The sequence below is a fragment of the Thalassophryne amazonica genome, chromosome 4 (genome assembly GCF_902500255.1).
Source record: "Thalassophryne amazonica chromosome 4, fThaAma1.1, whole genome shotgun sequence".
In the NCBI taxonomy this organism is placed as follows: domain Eukaryota; kingdom Metazoa; phylum Chordata; class Actinopteri; order Batrachoidiformes; family Batrachoididae; genus Thalassophryne; species Thalassophryne amazonica.
Genome location: NC_047106.1, coordinates 29177688 through 29194550, shown reverse-complemented (window position 1 = coordinate 29194550; position 16863 = coordinate 29177688). Strand labels below are relative to the sequence as shown.

The 16863-nt window shown below is 40.3% G+C and overlaps 1 protein-coding gene across 1 annotated transcript in view; it reads right to left on the bottom strand.

Annotated features, from left to right (window-relative positions):
• The window catches only part of drd2a (dopamine receptor D2a), a 188377-nt gene extending 172036 nt beyond the window's left edge, over window positions 1-16341 (bottom strand). Inside the window, exon 1 of the mRNA XM_034169314.1 lies at window positions 16151-16341. The gene's annotated coding sequence lies outside the window, so the exon portion shown is untranslated. The remainder of the gene's footprint in view (window positions 1-16150) is intronic.
• Window positions 16342-16863: the final 522 nt, after the last annotated feature.

Genomic DNA, 16863 nt, shown 5'->3' with positions numbered 1-16863 from the left:
ACTTATAGTTAGTGTCCCTTGTTTACACTTGGAGTCATCACAGCAGATCAGAGGTGGATTTGCATGTTGATTTGGCACAAGTTTTACACTGGATGCCCTTCTTGATGCAACTCCATATTATGGAGACTAAGCAGGGGTGGGTTTGAACCAGGAACCTTCCACACTGGAAACGTGCACTTGGCCATCACCCATGCCCTAAGATAACCTTAACACATACAAATAGATCAAAATAAAACTTCTTCTTCTTCTTCTTTGCATTTATCGGCAGATCACTACCCACCTTTCGAGGTGCATACTGCCACCTACTGCATCTGAGTATGTGGACAAAATGAAAAATAAAAAAGAATAAAAAATATACTACAAATATCTTAACACTATTATGAACCAGCACATTAAACAGCATAAAACTCCTTTTTAAAGCACATCATCAACAAATATCAAAGCCTGATTTTTATATTACATAACCATGGGAATTTCTGCCAGTACAATGAAACCATATTTTGTACCAGATTGTATATGCTTATTGCTTCTGTAAATTTGGGGATTTTAACATTGGCTCCTATGGTGATTGGCTTGCCTTTGCAGCCAGCCTCAAGTGGCCACTCAAGGAACTGCAGTTTTTGGCACTTACCCTTTGGCTTACCTTATCCACACCTGCCACGTGGATAAATTATCTTGGCAAAGGTGAAGTGCTGAGTCGCACTAATGTTCACAAATTTGTGAACCACAATCAAGACAGAGGTAGCAGGACAATCACAAGTCAGAATTTCAATACATCCACTTGGGAAATGATTCAAAATATTAATACCAGCATTTTGGCATCAAAATGAATCCTATATCTTGAAAATAACCCCCCACCCCTTGAATGTAACAAAGTATGGTCTATTTTCAGTTATCTGGCTATTCCGCTATGTGTAAAGTTTGTCCATGCTCTTCAAAAACTTTATAAACACAATTCTTTCACAAAGGTTTTATTTCAGTCACACTGTGTGAATAACAGAACGTAGGAGGAGGCCATGCTCTTCAAAAACTTTAAAAATCTAAACCATTGTCAAAGGTTTTATCAAATTTTTTAGCCTGAGATCTTGTTTTTGGCTTGGCCATGACACTTGATTTACTACAACTTGCCATGCTGTGACTTGAAATTACATGTGTAATTGCATGATCACTGTAATAATATCAGTACTTATGTAGCTTTTGTGAATTCTCTAAAACAAGTACTACCAAGTCAGGAGCGTTATATATCACAAACTTGAATGTTGTGTTCAATGAAGGGTTCATCAAAACTAATCATGAAGTCAAAACAATTACATTCTAATATTTTGAAAGATGTTAAAATTACAGTACAGTGGTCCCTTGCTATAACGCGGTTCACCTTTCACGGCCTCGCAGTTTTGCAGATTTTTTTTTTTTTTTGTGCAATTTTGCATGCTTTTTTTTTAACAGCGCATTGTGTTCTGCGTTCTTATCAGGCGGGCCGGTTGTGGCACTGGTCAGCATCACCGCGATTGCTCTCACTGCCTCCGATGTGCTTACTGAGTCTGCGGGCTCTGTAAACGCAGCAGCGGGCCACTCACACCGCCCTTCTGTCTGCTGAGTGGAGCTGCACCAAATCTGGCAACAGGTCCAGAGACTACGCTCGCTGTTTTGATGCGGATGTTGAAAGCAGCCGCAGAGCTCCGTGGCCACCGAGAGAGGAATTGGATTCTTTGTGGGTCCCGCATCCGTACCTCCGGAGGCAGTGAGCGAAGGGAGAGTTCTGCGTGTGTCTGTTTATAATCTTCTCACTCAGAAGAAAAAAGAGAGTGTTTACACAGGAGAGAAAAGTGAGAAAATGTTAATGCCTGTTTGAGAAAAGTGTATAAAGTGTGTAGTGAGGGGTTTTACAGCCTTAAAACATCTATAGTAATTGCAAAAAATAGCGCTGACTACTTTGCGGATTTTTCTTATCGCAGGTTATTTTTAGAACGTAACTCCCACAATAAAGGAGGGACCACTGTATATATCGTAGTTTTCTTTTTTGCATGGGGTGGGGGTTTTTTGTCATGGTAGACACCCACTTCCTATATGGATTATCTCCCAAATTACACAATGCACAATCTCTGAAGTGGATGTAAGCATATTTGAAAAAAAAAAAAAAATTTCTACCATTACCACCTCCTGCTAACAGAGGGAGTTTTTCTTTACCACTGTCACCTGCGTGCTTGCTCTGGGGGTTGGTAAGGTTAGACCTTACTTGTGTGAAGTGCCTTGAGGCAACTTTGTTGTGATTTGACGCTATATAAATGAAATAAATTGAACTGAAGACAGAGAAGACTTTTGTGTGCATCGAGGGAAATCTTATCAATTCAACTTTATTTATCCCACTAGGGGCTATTATTCAAAGTAGATCATCAATACTTTTGCAGTCATTCTGACAACATCCAGCATAGGTGCTGAGAAATAAGAAAGGAAATACAAAAATGTATTAAAAGACATAAAAAGTCACATAAAAATGCCACTACAAGGTATATAACAAGCAAATTGCTGAGGGGATAAAGGACCTAAAATGCGAGTTTGGTCTGCACAGGTAAAACATACTGTCACCCAGATGGCAGTCCAGCTGTAGAATTAATTTCTCAGTTGCAAAGTGTTGACAGATCTCTTTATTTTATGACAACAATCTTTGGACAGATCTTTAATAATACTGTTCAAACTCTTAATTCATCTTGTAATGTCAAGCTGGGAAACCATCAGATAAAGTGATGGAAGATTCTCAATAAAATTTTGATGAATGATTTTGAACTACTGGACTGACAGCAAAGGAATTCAGTTTGCAGTGTGTTCTTTTTTCACATTTACTGTTCATCGTCCTCCCCTGTTGCAGTGCACACGTGGACGCGTACGGACATCCTCTGTCAGTGCAGCCTAACGGGAGCTAAAGCACTTTCACGCTTCTCAGGGGACTGATGTGAGTGGATCAGTGAGACGGGGAGCCGGTGGTTCACTCTTCATGTTTCAGTATTCCAGGGCCAGTCGGATGTTTTGCACATTCAAAATGTGACTCCTGCTGCATTTTAGAGGAACACAGCGACATGTGCGTTGAAAGATATAGTATGCTTTTATATTAACTATGCTAATGTTAGTTGTTTATTTTCACATATGATGTGTGTTGTTTGAATTAGTTTATAAGTGCTTTTATTTGATTTCCATATATTCATTAGGAATTGCTGGATTGTCATATAACCTTGTGAAAGTGTTTCCATGGGTTGTTAGTAGGGGTGCCAGAAAAAAATTGATTCACGTCCGAATCGCGATTCTTATTTATTAAGATTCTGAATCGATCCAAAATGTCCAAGAATTGATTTTTAAAAAGCATTTTTTAAAACATGTTCTTACTTACTCGCTGTGTGTACTGGTTGTCAGGCAACGGCCTCCATACAACAGCGTCTCCACTAGGGGAGGGTCCGGTGTGCTTCAAACATTCGTGAGCTGCAGCGTAGCATGGTGGACGAAGAGATAATTCAGCCAGCACCATCTCTGCTGAAGCCAGATGTTTGGGCGCATTTTGGATTTTATTATTTGCTGCGTAAGAAGGAGCTTGACATGACTTATGCAGTGTGCAAAATCTGCAAAATGAAAGTCAAGTACTTCAGAAACACTTCAAATCCGCAAGCCCACATGCTACGCCATCATCCGGAGCTAAAAGAAGCGTAGCAGTGGTCTCTGCTGACAACTGATCAGCACACACTCCATCACTTCACTAAACTGCCAGCCAACTCTGAACAAGCAAAGCAGATAAGTAAATTTACGTCTTTAGAATCACTTGATTAACCTTGTAAAGCTGCATTTTCTTAAACGTAATGCTGTGTTTACACATAACGATGACAAGTCACGAATGCCACGAAGTACACATTCTTGGCCGCTGATCACGAATGTGATTATTCGGGGCAGAGGTGTCAGGTGTCCTCAGGAACTGCTGCAACCTGTTACCACAAGTTACAATTAATGGCACGAGTTGCTGGAGAATTATCAGGAACCATTACGCACGGTCAAGAATAGTGTTCTGCGTTGTTGCACGCTATTGCACGTAACAGCGCATCGTTAAGTTCTGTCATATTGTGAATGAGGTGAATTGTCTCCATACACACACCCATATTCATCCAACCGAATTCAGATCGCTCCAGTTTTTCAGAAGAACTTTGTGACTGCATGCGTAGTTGGGTTCTGTGCCATGGAGTGGTGCAGAGAGGAGGAGGAGGACAGAGCCAGATGTGTGGCTTCATGCGGCTATCGTCTCACGCATTTTCCCAAACATCAGGCACATGCAGCAGGTGGAACACCTCCAGGAGCGCGCTGAGGAGCACTGAAATGAGACTTTTAGCCGACTTGGTGTCTGCAGTCAAACTGAATGCGGTGCATCAGGGTTTAATTGTGCGCACGCTTCTTCCTCCACCGGACTGGAGGAGGTGCAGAGATGTCTGGCTGCACGTGAGTCTCCTCTCGCTCCTCTGGTTCCTCTGGCTCAAACTCATTCTCCCGCTCATTGGTTACAACAGCAGGTGGAACACCTGCAGGAGCGTCCTGAGGAGCTTCAGCAGGAACTGAGGAACAACATTTGGAGCCGAGTTTAATTGTGCGCACGTGACAGAAAACTGATTTGTCGTGGCGCGCAGTGAAATGTGACGCCGTGTTACAAGTCGTGTCAAAACTTAACAGTTTCTTTGTCACTTCATAATAACGCGTGTCAGTTTGGTCTCCAGGAACCATCACAGGAACCACTACGAACGTTGTCATGTTCTATTAAGGATCACTATTCATCAAGACGGATCAATACGCTCAGTTGCGACCTCCACGACGTAAGACGAAATGAGGATGATGTGTGACATTCGTGGAAGATTTTTTGACAGGCAAAAACATGCTCCATGAATATCAAGAATATCACGCACCAACACGCACTATTAAGAGACCTATTCAGATGCGTTAAGTCACATTAAGAATGTCAGGAATGTGTCACAAATGGCAGAAAAATGACATTCGTAACGTGTCTTGCTTATGTGTAAACGCACCTTAAACATTTTTTTAAGTAATATAACTATTTCTCAGAGCTCTTTCAATCGAAAATCAATTCTGAATCAAATAATCACCCCAAGAATCGGAATCGAATTGAATCGTGAGTTGTTGTAAGATTCACATCCCTAGTTGTTAGGCAGAGAGGAATGTGAAAAACAAAGATGCGGTGAAGGTTAGAAGGATTAAAGGATTCAAAGGATTCAAAAGAATTTTATTGTCATATGCCTTACAGACATAAGGACATGGATGACCTCTAATTTCCTGCTTTTAAACTCAGATAAAACTGAAGTTATTGTACTTGGCCCCAAAAATCTTAGAAACATGGTGTCTAACCAGATCCTTACTCTGGATGGCATTACCCTGACCTCTAGTAATACTGTGAGAAATCTTGGAGTCATTTTTGATCAGGATATGTCATTCAAAGCGCATATTAAACAAATATGTAAGACTGCTTTTTTGCATTTACGCAATATCTCTAAAATTACAAAGGTCTTGTCTCAGAGTGATGCTGAAAAACTAATTCATGCATTTATTTCCTCTAGGCTGGACTATTGTAATTCATTATTATCAGGTTGTCCTAAAAGTTCCCTGAAAAGCCTTCAGTTAATTCAAAATGCTGCAGCTAGAGTACTGACGGGGACTAGAAGGAGAGAGCATATCTCACCCATATTGGCCTCTCTTCATTGGCTTCCTGTTAATTCTAGAATAGAATTTAAAATTCTTCTTCTTACTTATAAGGTTTTGAATAGTCAGGTCCCTTCTTATCTTAGGACCTCATAGTACCATATCACCCCAATAGAGCGCTTCGCTCTCAGACTGCAGGCTTACTTGTAGTTCCTAGGGTTTGTAAGAGTAGAATGGGAGGCAGAGCCTTCAGCTTTCAGGCTCCTCTCCTGTGGAACCAGCTCCCAATTCAGATCAGGGAGACAGACACCCTCTCTACTTTTAAGATTAGGCTTAAAACTTTCCTGTTTGCTAAAGCTTATAGTTAGGGCTGGATCAGGTGACCCTGAACCATCCCTTAGTTATGCTGCTATAGACTTAGACTGCTGGGGGGGTTTCCATAATGCATTGAGTGTTTCTTTCTCTTTTTGCTCTGTATGCACCACTCTGCATTTAATCATTAGTGATTGATCTCTGCTCCCCTCCACAGCATGTCTTTTTCCCGGTTCTCTCCCTCAGCCCCAACCAGTCCCAGCAGAAGACTGCCCCTCCCTGAGACGAATGCTCCTCCAATGTTGCACTAACTGGTTTTCATAAAATCTTTATCAAAATAGCTCTGTTTATTTTGTTTATTTTGTGAGCCAAATAAAATCCATTAACAAGTAGCTTGGATGGACTTTAATGGGCTCACAGTGTGCCCTGTGCAAGTGTATTATCTCAGAAAATACAAGTATTGGATGAGGACTCATATTAATAAATAAATTACTTTGATCAGCAACAGAGCACAAAAAGAAAACCTTTATTAGGACAGCCCCCATAAAAAGACAGCTCTTGCAAGAAATTTTGCTGTCATTAAAATATTTGAGATCACAAAGAAATGTGTGTTAGTGTCGCCTCCCTTTACCAATTTGTGATGCCCGACTGTTTTTGTCTGTCTGTTCACCCCACACACACCCACACCTAATAGGACTCTGTGGCCACAAGGCCAAAGGCTGGGATTTAACTGAGCAATAGACGGGTATGGATTGTGTCAAAAGCATAACTTTTATTTATGTCTGTTGTTAAAATTTCCATTCACCCATTGTTTCGGGGTGTATTTCTTCCAGCAGCAAAGGATGCAGTGGCGATATACAGTATTACACTGCAGCAACAAAAACGTTATTAGTTCACACATCTGTTGCTGGAGTTTTCTCCCTCATGAAAATCTTTAGCATCACTGGAGAAGCCTGTTAGAAGACTGCAGATCAGATCAGAAGCACAAGTAACTTCTGTTTCTATCTATTATTAACCTCTCCGTGTGCAGTACTGTTTTGTGTTGTTTTTCTGCAATAAATGACTAAGTACAGTGTTGAATAATAGCAGCAGTGGGAGTGTTATTAGTTAATATAGCGATTGCCGGACATTTGTCCCTCGTGGAAAGCTTTACGGTAACACGGAATAGTCTGTTGGATGACTTCACAGCCACAGCTGCATCAGGCAAACTGTATTTGTCACTTGTTAAGTTCTGCACATACAACACCGTTTTGAGGTGTGTTTGTGCGTGGAGGCGTTCGGCAATAAGCATAGTGTGTACACAGTGTTAAACAAGAATTTTATTAGTGAGCACAGCTGTTGCAGAACTTTTCTCTCTCATTAAAACCTTTACATGACAGAAAAAAGTTGCAGTAGATAAGTTCTTCCAACTCCTCTGTCCAAGCCAGTCTTTGAGGATGGAAGGGAAAACTATATGGGCATTAAATGAGATCAGTTTCAGCATTCTTAATTTGCTTTCTACAGTAAGGAGCGCCCCCTGCTGTTCCGTGAAGTTGACATATTTCAACAGTTAATTATGCAAAGAGATGACTAAAGCATCAGACTGTGGTTCTTGCTCATGGACATGCTAGAATACACAGAATTAACTGATATTTCAACCTCTGCCCCATAATTTAACTGAAAATCCTCTCTTTGCACCAAGTTACAGCTGACCCCAAGCATACATAGTAAGTCCCTTCAGCTGCTCTCTTGTTTTCACTCGGGGTTGCCACAGCGGATTCAAAGTGGATCTGCATGTTGAATTGCACAATATGGCTAATCTTATTTTATCAGCCACATCAGGACTAACACAAGTTAAAGAGATAGAAGTAATGATTCATAATCTGGTATATAATTTTTTTTTTAAAGATAGTGTTGACTGGAGTGCAATATGCCCTTTACCTTAGAAGTAAGCAATTACATTAATTTTTTTAAAAGCTGATCCAAAGTATCATTTTTTTTTTCAGAGAGAGGTGTTTGGCAATGCCGACACTTTTGCAGGAGAACGATGGTCCAAGTCTTTGGGATCTTGGTACTTCCTGTCTTAAAGGACATATCACATGTTTTTTTTTACATCCCAGTTAGCAAGACAATATAAAATGATTATAGGTCTCTCTGCACACATATGCTAATAATCAGTGGAACGGTTTGCAGTCCATTTACCATTCGATCGCTGATGTATTTTATTCCTCTCACTCTGAGCGTTAGGTGAATTTCCAGAAAACATCTCACTTGGCAACTCTCACCATTTTTCAGCGTGTGACGCACATTTTAGAATGAGCAGAAACATCCCGATGACTGACAGACAGAGGGAGACGAACCTGCGCCGTCCGAAAACGAAACGTCTGAGCTTTCGTTTGAAAGTGATGGCTCGGATTTACAGAGGATTTACAGACGGGAGACGAAACACTTCACACTGAAACTCTTAACTTTTTCAGAGTGTCAGATTTTGGAACCTAAAGTGTGGTGACGCGCTGTTTGTGGGGATGCTGGCTTACTGAAGCTGTGTACATGGACGTGGGAATATCTGACACTTTTTAACAGTTCTCACTTAAAAAGTAGTCGTCATAATACAACATCACACTTATGTAAACTGTGGAATTAATCTGTGGCTCAGTTCTTAATGTTATCAACTACATTCCATTGAAGCGCAGGCTGGGATACTTCTAATAGCTATGTCACCTGTCAGAAACACGAATACTTTGTTTTCAGAAGTTTCCTTAGCTGATTGCTGCAAATGCCGTATACTTTGAAACTGGCCACAGAAGTGCACAAAGTAACCCTGGTGGATCATCGGATGGTCACTAACAGCCTAAATCTTAATTGTTATGATTTTGATGGGACATGTCCTTTAATGTATGTTTATGCTACTTGCATTTTGGGAGAACATCACTTGTGCCATTTTGGCCTTGTAGTGCGTTTCTTGAGGTATGCAGCAAATAGATAGCTACTTTGAGAGGCGGGAATGGACCGTTGTCTGCATCAGGACCAAAAGCAGCCCGGTATTGTGGTGGATATGATGAATTGCACCGCAGGCACATGTCCTGGTGCATAACCGGTTCTTAATGGATTTGTTATTGGGTTTTTGGAGCTGACCGTCTCCTCATCCTAGAGATGGTTCCTTTTTGGTTTATGTATTTTCACAAGAGGCACAGACAGCTGGCCATACGAGTATATTCAGAGACCCAATACAATTAAATTATGCACCTGTCAAAAAAAATAATGGTGCTGTCTGAACCAACACACACTTTTAACACACAGCACACACTGTGATTATGTGCTTCTGGACATTCTGGAGACAAACAAAAAATGTGTTTGTGATTTAGAGGCCACTTTGTGTGCACAGTTAGGATGAATTAGGCTCTGCTGAGAAGATAAACTATTTATATGTCATTCTGGTTTGTTTACATTTCAGCCAGAAGCGCAAGGAAAGGTCACTGAAGCTCCGCTGACCACTGAGTTCCATTTTTTAAATTCTGGTCCAACCACTATCTCTTCCTAGTTTTTTTCTTTTTACATAAGCCCTTTGACATCTTATCCACAAACATTTTATTTGTGTATCATGATAAGAATAAACTTGTCCTATATTTACATAAACACTAATAAGGCAAAAAAAAGGGAGTGGGAGGAGAAATTATTGAGAATTTAACTATTTAGAAAATTGCACATTTTACATGATTTCCTGCTTTTTAAAAAACTTGATACTTGAAGCACATCTGTCCAACACATCAGGCATGTTCTTCAGATATTTTTTGTGAAATAAAAAAATTATAGACTGCATCAACTGCAGGAGTACCATTAAAAAACATTATTAAACAATCAAACTGTGAGATGTGTTTGTAAGAAAACTGACAAATGACGGTTTTACACAGAACCTGAAGAAATTGCTTCAATTGGTAACATTCAATGCATTAAGTCTGTTTAAATTAACAAACTGGCTTAAAAAATTGGTTAATTTGGATTCAAGTTCTTCATTTGAGTGTTAAGCCCCCGTCACACATACCAAGAATGTGCAGGAACCAGCCCAACACGGCAAATATTACCAGTGGTGGACACAAATAACCAAAAAATTAACTTGGATAACAGATAATCAGATAACTGAAAAGCTATCTTTGATAAAGATAAAACAATAAACCACCCAAAAATGCATTGAAGGTGTGATTCATGTTTATTAATGCTGTCACAGCCTGGCACAACAGTTCCATGTCATATCTCCTACAGAGTTAGAAGGTGATCATTTATTACAGTGGTGAGAACCATTCAGCTCAGAGCCTGACGCATGCACCGACACGTTACTGCACGAGACCACAGAGAGGCACAGCTGCCCGTGGTATATAGAGATATGATGGAGACAATAGTTCACATTATTTACACCACACATGGGCAGGAATGGACAAATATCTGTACTGTAAGGTCTGTTGTGGATATAACATCCTGTTCAGATTTGCGGCGGCGTGTGCACAGTAGCGCATGGTGCTTTTGGTTTGATAGCCGCTGTTCACATTCACTGTACTTGATTATAATGATTCATAATTATTATCATGATGAAGTGTGCCACACACATATAAACAGCTACTTTGCGCTCCGGGGGAACATAGGAGGTGGACATTATTATACATGGCACGTGCAGGTCATAGCGGCAGGCTTTGCCGTGCCAGAACCTTCTCAAGGTTCCCTCGTATGCCCTCAAATCGTTTCAGATCCTGTCTTGCCACCATCAGAATATGTAAATTGTGGTCAGATGGTCCTCAGATTGCACATGGACCGCCGTCGGATACGTGTCCCATCTCGATGGCACCCGGAGGGTTTTGAAAATGTGCATCACACTCTGAGCTACCGACCAATTTTGACCATCTGTGTGGACTCTCGCAGATAGGTGTCAGAATGTTTTCAGACTGCAACTGGACACTTTTCGGATGTGCTTTGAATCGTCATTCTGACGCCAATCGGCCTCAATCCAGCTATGTGTGACGGAGGTATTAGCAAGTGTAGCCTGTTTTTTTTTTTTTGTTTGTTTGTTTTTTGCTCTAACAATTCTCTTTTTTCAATATACAGTGAGAACAATTTATTGATTATATTTATTTAGTACAATAATGCACAAAATACAAAAAATATGGTGCAGATTAAAATAGTTGTATACCACAAAGTGTAAACCCTTTATTCCATCTTTTTGTGTAAATTTAAAAGGCAGCACATACCTGTTTAGTGCAAACAAACTCCTCTCTATGGACCCATTTAAATGTCAGTGTTGGTTTGATAATCTGCATCTAATTCTGGACATTGTGCTAAACGTTTACTCATACTTGTTATAAAGCACATGAGAACATGCTCACACTTGATATCACACCTTCCGTGCACTGCTTCCAAGCATTCTTTGTGCATGTCCTCCAAAATGAATATGCTTGCATAACATGCAATACTTGGCTCACCCTCAGAGGGCAGTAGAACTACTAAGGTATAACCCCCCCACCCCCAAAAAAACAATAGCCGAATGATATGGATTTTTTTAGGGGGGGGGGAGATACCAATAATAAGGAGTAAAAAATATTAAAATATCCATATATAAACAGATATATAAAGTGTTTAAATGCCACAAATATAAGAGAAAAAGACAGATTTATACAAATATACAGCTGTCTGGGAACATATTCTGCCATCTTGGATTATTTTGTTTGAGAAACCAACTAATGTACAGGGTGACACCCCCCCACACACACACACCACCACCACCACCAAAAAAAAGAACCTATAAAAATTTTAATAAATTCTACCAAGGTCCAGCAAACCAAGACATTTTAGGGTTGACTATTGTTCCAATCATCTTCCCAACATGTTTTGGTCAACCAAGGAAAAGGAAGCCTATATCGCCAACAAATCATACCATTTGGAGCATAATTTGGAAAGAACATGACTTTTATGCAAAGCAACCGAGATAACTGAAACTTTGGGGAATGATTGTACACAGACTGAAGTTTGTTTTCTGGACCTTTGTAGGAGTCATTAGCGACCACTTCTCTTGTCACTGTAAAATGCCCACTGATTGAAAATTAACAGCAGCTGGTCATTTTGCCACTGTCTCTTGTTGTTAATGTGACCAAAGGGTGATGGGGGTCTCAGCCATGCATGACAGCAAACAATGCCATTAGAGCACACTCAGTGGTCAATCTATGTAATGACACCATTTCCATCAGCCAAAGTGTTTTTTCTGTAAAGTTAAAGTTTTTATATCCCATTAATAATAATGTTCATACTCATATCTTTGTGAAAGGATCGTATTCGCTGATATTGTCAACACAAAAAACAACACACAGAAGGAATAGCCCAGCGTGAGTCCTTCTATTTGTATCATCAGGTTAATGTCAACTATGACACTACACCATGAGGAGCACTTCCTTGATCATGAGTCAGTGCACAGTTGCCTTATGGATGTGGGCTGCCAAACAGAACCCAGAGCAGGTTTGTCATTCTGCAGCACTTTTCCAACTGATGCAGATGTTCCAAGCACTTTACAATGATGCCTCACATTCACACCCACCAGTGTCAGGATGCTGCCATGCAGTGCACTCAACTGCACAATGGAAGCAACTTGAGGATTAAGTACTCTGCTCAAGTGCATGATCCCAGACCTGACCTCTGACCTGACCGTTGTTCACATTACTGCAGTCTTGCACTCTGTGTCGCATTGACCTACAAAGATCTTTAGTATTCTAAAACTTTTAGCATTCTCCTACTTTGTATCCATGTGCTAAACAGTGCTAGCATTTGCCCAACAGTTTGTGATGGCATTTTGAAAACTTCAAAAGGGTTTTACCATTTTTACAAAATGGGCAAATTCCCACAAAGGTTTATGTATTTTACTTTGGTCTTGACAGGCAGCTGTCAAGACCAAAGTAAAGAGGAAAGCATTGAGTATATTGTGGAACTCTGCTCACCCTCATTTTAGTGATTTTCAATATTTACCTTCTGGCTCACAGCTCAGGTTTCCCTCTGTGAAGGGTAACAGATTTAAGTTCTCTTTTGTTCCTGCAGCCATTGCTGCTCTGAACGCAGGCCAAGGAAGGAGTTAAAACTGGAATCATTTTAATGGACTGTATTTTAATGTTTGGACTGTAATTGTTAGTGATGCTGCACCATGGTAATGGTACTGGTGTGTGTTCTGTGTGTCATGTGCTTTTGATGTATTCTCAGGCTGCAGAACTGGTTGCCCCATGGGGGACACAAAAATGAAAATAAAGTGAAGCTTTTTTTTTTTCTTGCAAAATTCTAGAAATTCCAACATGTCTTATTAACATTGGCCTCACCTTTGTTGTGAGTGCAGCCTGCACCTTATTCTTTGCTCTTTGGCTGCACATAACATTTAACTGCCAAAACACTACAATTTATACCACTTAACCTCCGCACAGCTGTTGCAGTGCACAAACATGATGGAACAAGCTCAAAATATAATTTGCTACAATTATATGAACACAGCTTCACAACTGACTGCAAATTAAATGTGTCTGTTTTTACAACAGTCTATTCTTTCAAAGGCAGACTTTATAAAAATTGTATTAGGCATGATGTCCAGCGAATAACACGGTCAATTAGAGTTTGGATTTAATAGCTCTGCCTGCTTGACACCAGTTCCCTTCTTGCTTGTCACGTAATGCTCGGCGACCCACAAATCAGGCAATATTTAATGACACTGGGTTAAGTATAGCAGAGTTCTGCTGCTGAGCAGTTTTAAAGGAGTGTTCCTTTTGTGCACCACTTTGATTATCCTTTTAGAAACAAATCAATTTCAATGTAAGAGGATACCAGTTTTTTGTTTTGTTTTGTTTCAAGTAACTGGAGCTGAGATTCTGTTCACCCTCCCCAAGAACTGTATCTTTCCTGGAGATTTGAGTCATTGGATCTGTCTGCACCAAGCAGCTCCCTTTGTCGAGTGCTGCATCAGGCAGTTCTGCCCGTGGCTGTTTTACCCAAACTGTGGTACAACAGCTCAGAGGAGAATCCACATGGGTGAACAAAGTGTCCGCAGACAAAACAGCAAACAGACACGACGTAATCGTGCTGTTTTAGTTACGTTGATTGAGCTTGGAAGCATCCGTAATTATGTAAATTCTGAAAACCTTAGTTATATTTAATCAGACTGCAAAGATCTCAATCACTCACTTTTCATATATTTTTTAGGTTTTTTTTATTAGTATGTAAAAAAAAGACCAACTTGTAGCCTGGAAATGGTGATTTGAAAATGAAACAAATAGTAGACTGACGTTTTATTAAATAAATCAATATTTTCAGATTGATTAAAGCTTGATTGCTTTGTAGGTTTACAGGAAACATGAAATATTGTAGTAATCAGTCAATAACGAAGCGGTACATTGTGATGATATTCACAAAAAGGTTTTGAAAGGTAATTTTTTTTTTTGTCTTAAACCATTAATACAGATTATTTGATATCTATTATTTTTGTTTAATTTATGAATTTTCTTTTCAGTGCTCAGTTTTTAATTTTACACTTTGTTTGTTCATGCTCAAAAACGGAATACACTAAAAAAGGTACCAGCTTGATCTTTTTAAGTAATTCCAATTCATGACTGAGTGAATACCATTAGAGGTTTACACAGTAGGACGAACTAATTCAAGTTTAGTGAAGCGTTCAATTAAGTAATTTGGTATATTTGACCTGCTCCATCCACCACAACAGTAAATAAGTTGAACCAACTACCTTAAAAGGTTTTGATGTTATTATATAACATATTTTTTTCATTTATGTTATTCTAACTACTTTATCTTAGAAATCCATCATTTTTCTAAACCCAGATTATTCCAGTTATGTCCAAGCAAACTGTTGCCTTAATTTCACTTGTCAGAATAAATTACACGTAGCAGTTCCAGTTTTATGACCAAAGTTTTTATTTTAAAACCATTGTCAACCTACATCCAAGTTTGTAAACCTTTAACAATTTTGTGGCAACATCTTGTAATAAATTGTCAGTTTACTAAAATTAGCATATGTTAAAAGATTATTCATTCATTCATTTTCATGGCGAAAAGGTTATTCAGTTTAACCTGTATACACACACAAACCCGACATTTTTTAGACAGGTTCAGGGTTTGGACACAGAGCGAAGCCTTATCCATCCATCCACCCATCCCCCCCCCCCCCCCCCGTGCGCACTGGACAGGTCACCAGTGCATCCCTGCACTCGCACATGCACACACCTACAGGCAAATCTGAGTCCTCATATATGCCTAAAGATTCTGTATGTTTTAAACACCGGAGCAATCGGAGGACGCCCGCGCAGACACGCGAACGCAGACGCGCGGAGTACGCTTGCAGGAGGACGTGTGCTGGGCGCGCCCTCCACGGTCCACCAGCCACCAAACAGTGCTCCAGATCTGACCAGCAATATAATCACCATGTTGTGTCTGTTTGGTAAGTGACAAATGAACCAAAATGATAAAAAAAAACGCCTCAGTAAAATTAAGTTTAAATGAAGCATGGAACTAAATTATAATGCGCATTTTACGCTCCGGAACAAAACATCAATAAAACATTGACAGGTGTGACAAAGCTTCATGAGCCAACCGTAAAATAAAGTGTTCATGCGCATCAAAGTTTTAAAAAGACAGCAGTATCAAATATTTGTGCATTTTATTACAAGCTATTCGGTCTGTATAGTTTTGGAGCTACTGTGCATGCAGTCACCTGCTCCTGCAAACCCAATCGCCGGGGACGTCGGGGCTGCTGGATCCGGATCATCCGGAAAAGACACCACGGTCACGTCGGCAGAAATAAACTGCAGAATGAGTTGTTTTTGCAATGAAATGAATGACTCAGGAGCGGAGCATTAACCGTTACGCACTCCTCCAAAATAACTGCCGCATGTGTGACTATCATTCACGCGCGGACGCATGCACACTCTCCGCACTCAGAGTGGAAACAACTAAAAGGCGTCTGCTGGAACTGCGACCCCACAGAGCAAAGTTAGTATTTCTGCAGCATCACCTCGAAATCATCAGGCTGACCTGGATCAGTGATCTTCACGGGATCAAAGCGCCTTAATAATGTGGTGTGAAAACGCTGATTGGATACTGACCAGCGTTGCTCTTTTTAAACTTTGGAGTATCACAGTGTCACAAGAAAAGCATGGCTTACCTTCACGCCATAAGTTTGATGGAATCTTTTTTACAGGAGCTCGTGTGTTAAATCCAAGCGCGTCCACAGCGTGCGTCCACTACATCCTCTTTTTGCTTTGTACATTGTTTGCACTTAAGGAGAAAAAAAAACAGCCCCACGGAGTTGCACCTTGGTTACATGAGTACCCAAGAGGATGCAAGAAAAAGCCGCGCTGTTGTGAGCCAATAATAACAATAATGATAATTTAAAAAATAATAATAAACTTGTGTTTCTTGTGAGTCTCGGGTCGGCTGTGCCTTCGTGTGGTTTCAGTCTTCACGGAAATAAAGCTGGTTGTAACTGTGCAAGTCTCTCTTGTGCGCAGGAGCTTTACGCACGGGGTTACCTTCGCAACTGGCGCAGGCAGGAGACGCGGTGACTGTGAAGAACTGGAAAATTAAGGCGGGGTTACGGTGGCTTAAACCACTGTCTGCGTTTCGTTCAGTGTGACGAATTGTGTATAGCGCGCTCTCTAATTTGCGCGCTGATACGCACACGTGTCGCCAGGCGATAAAAAGTGATAAAAAGGCAAGCATTTATGGAATAAAAGTGGATGTCATAAATCTGTTCCTTGCTGCGCGGGTTTGCGCCGAATTAAAATGGAATATGGAGTTAGTTTGGTGATATGTTGGAGACATTCCTGGGAAATGTAATTACAGAGAATTGAAATATGCGTAATTAAAAAACTGTTC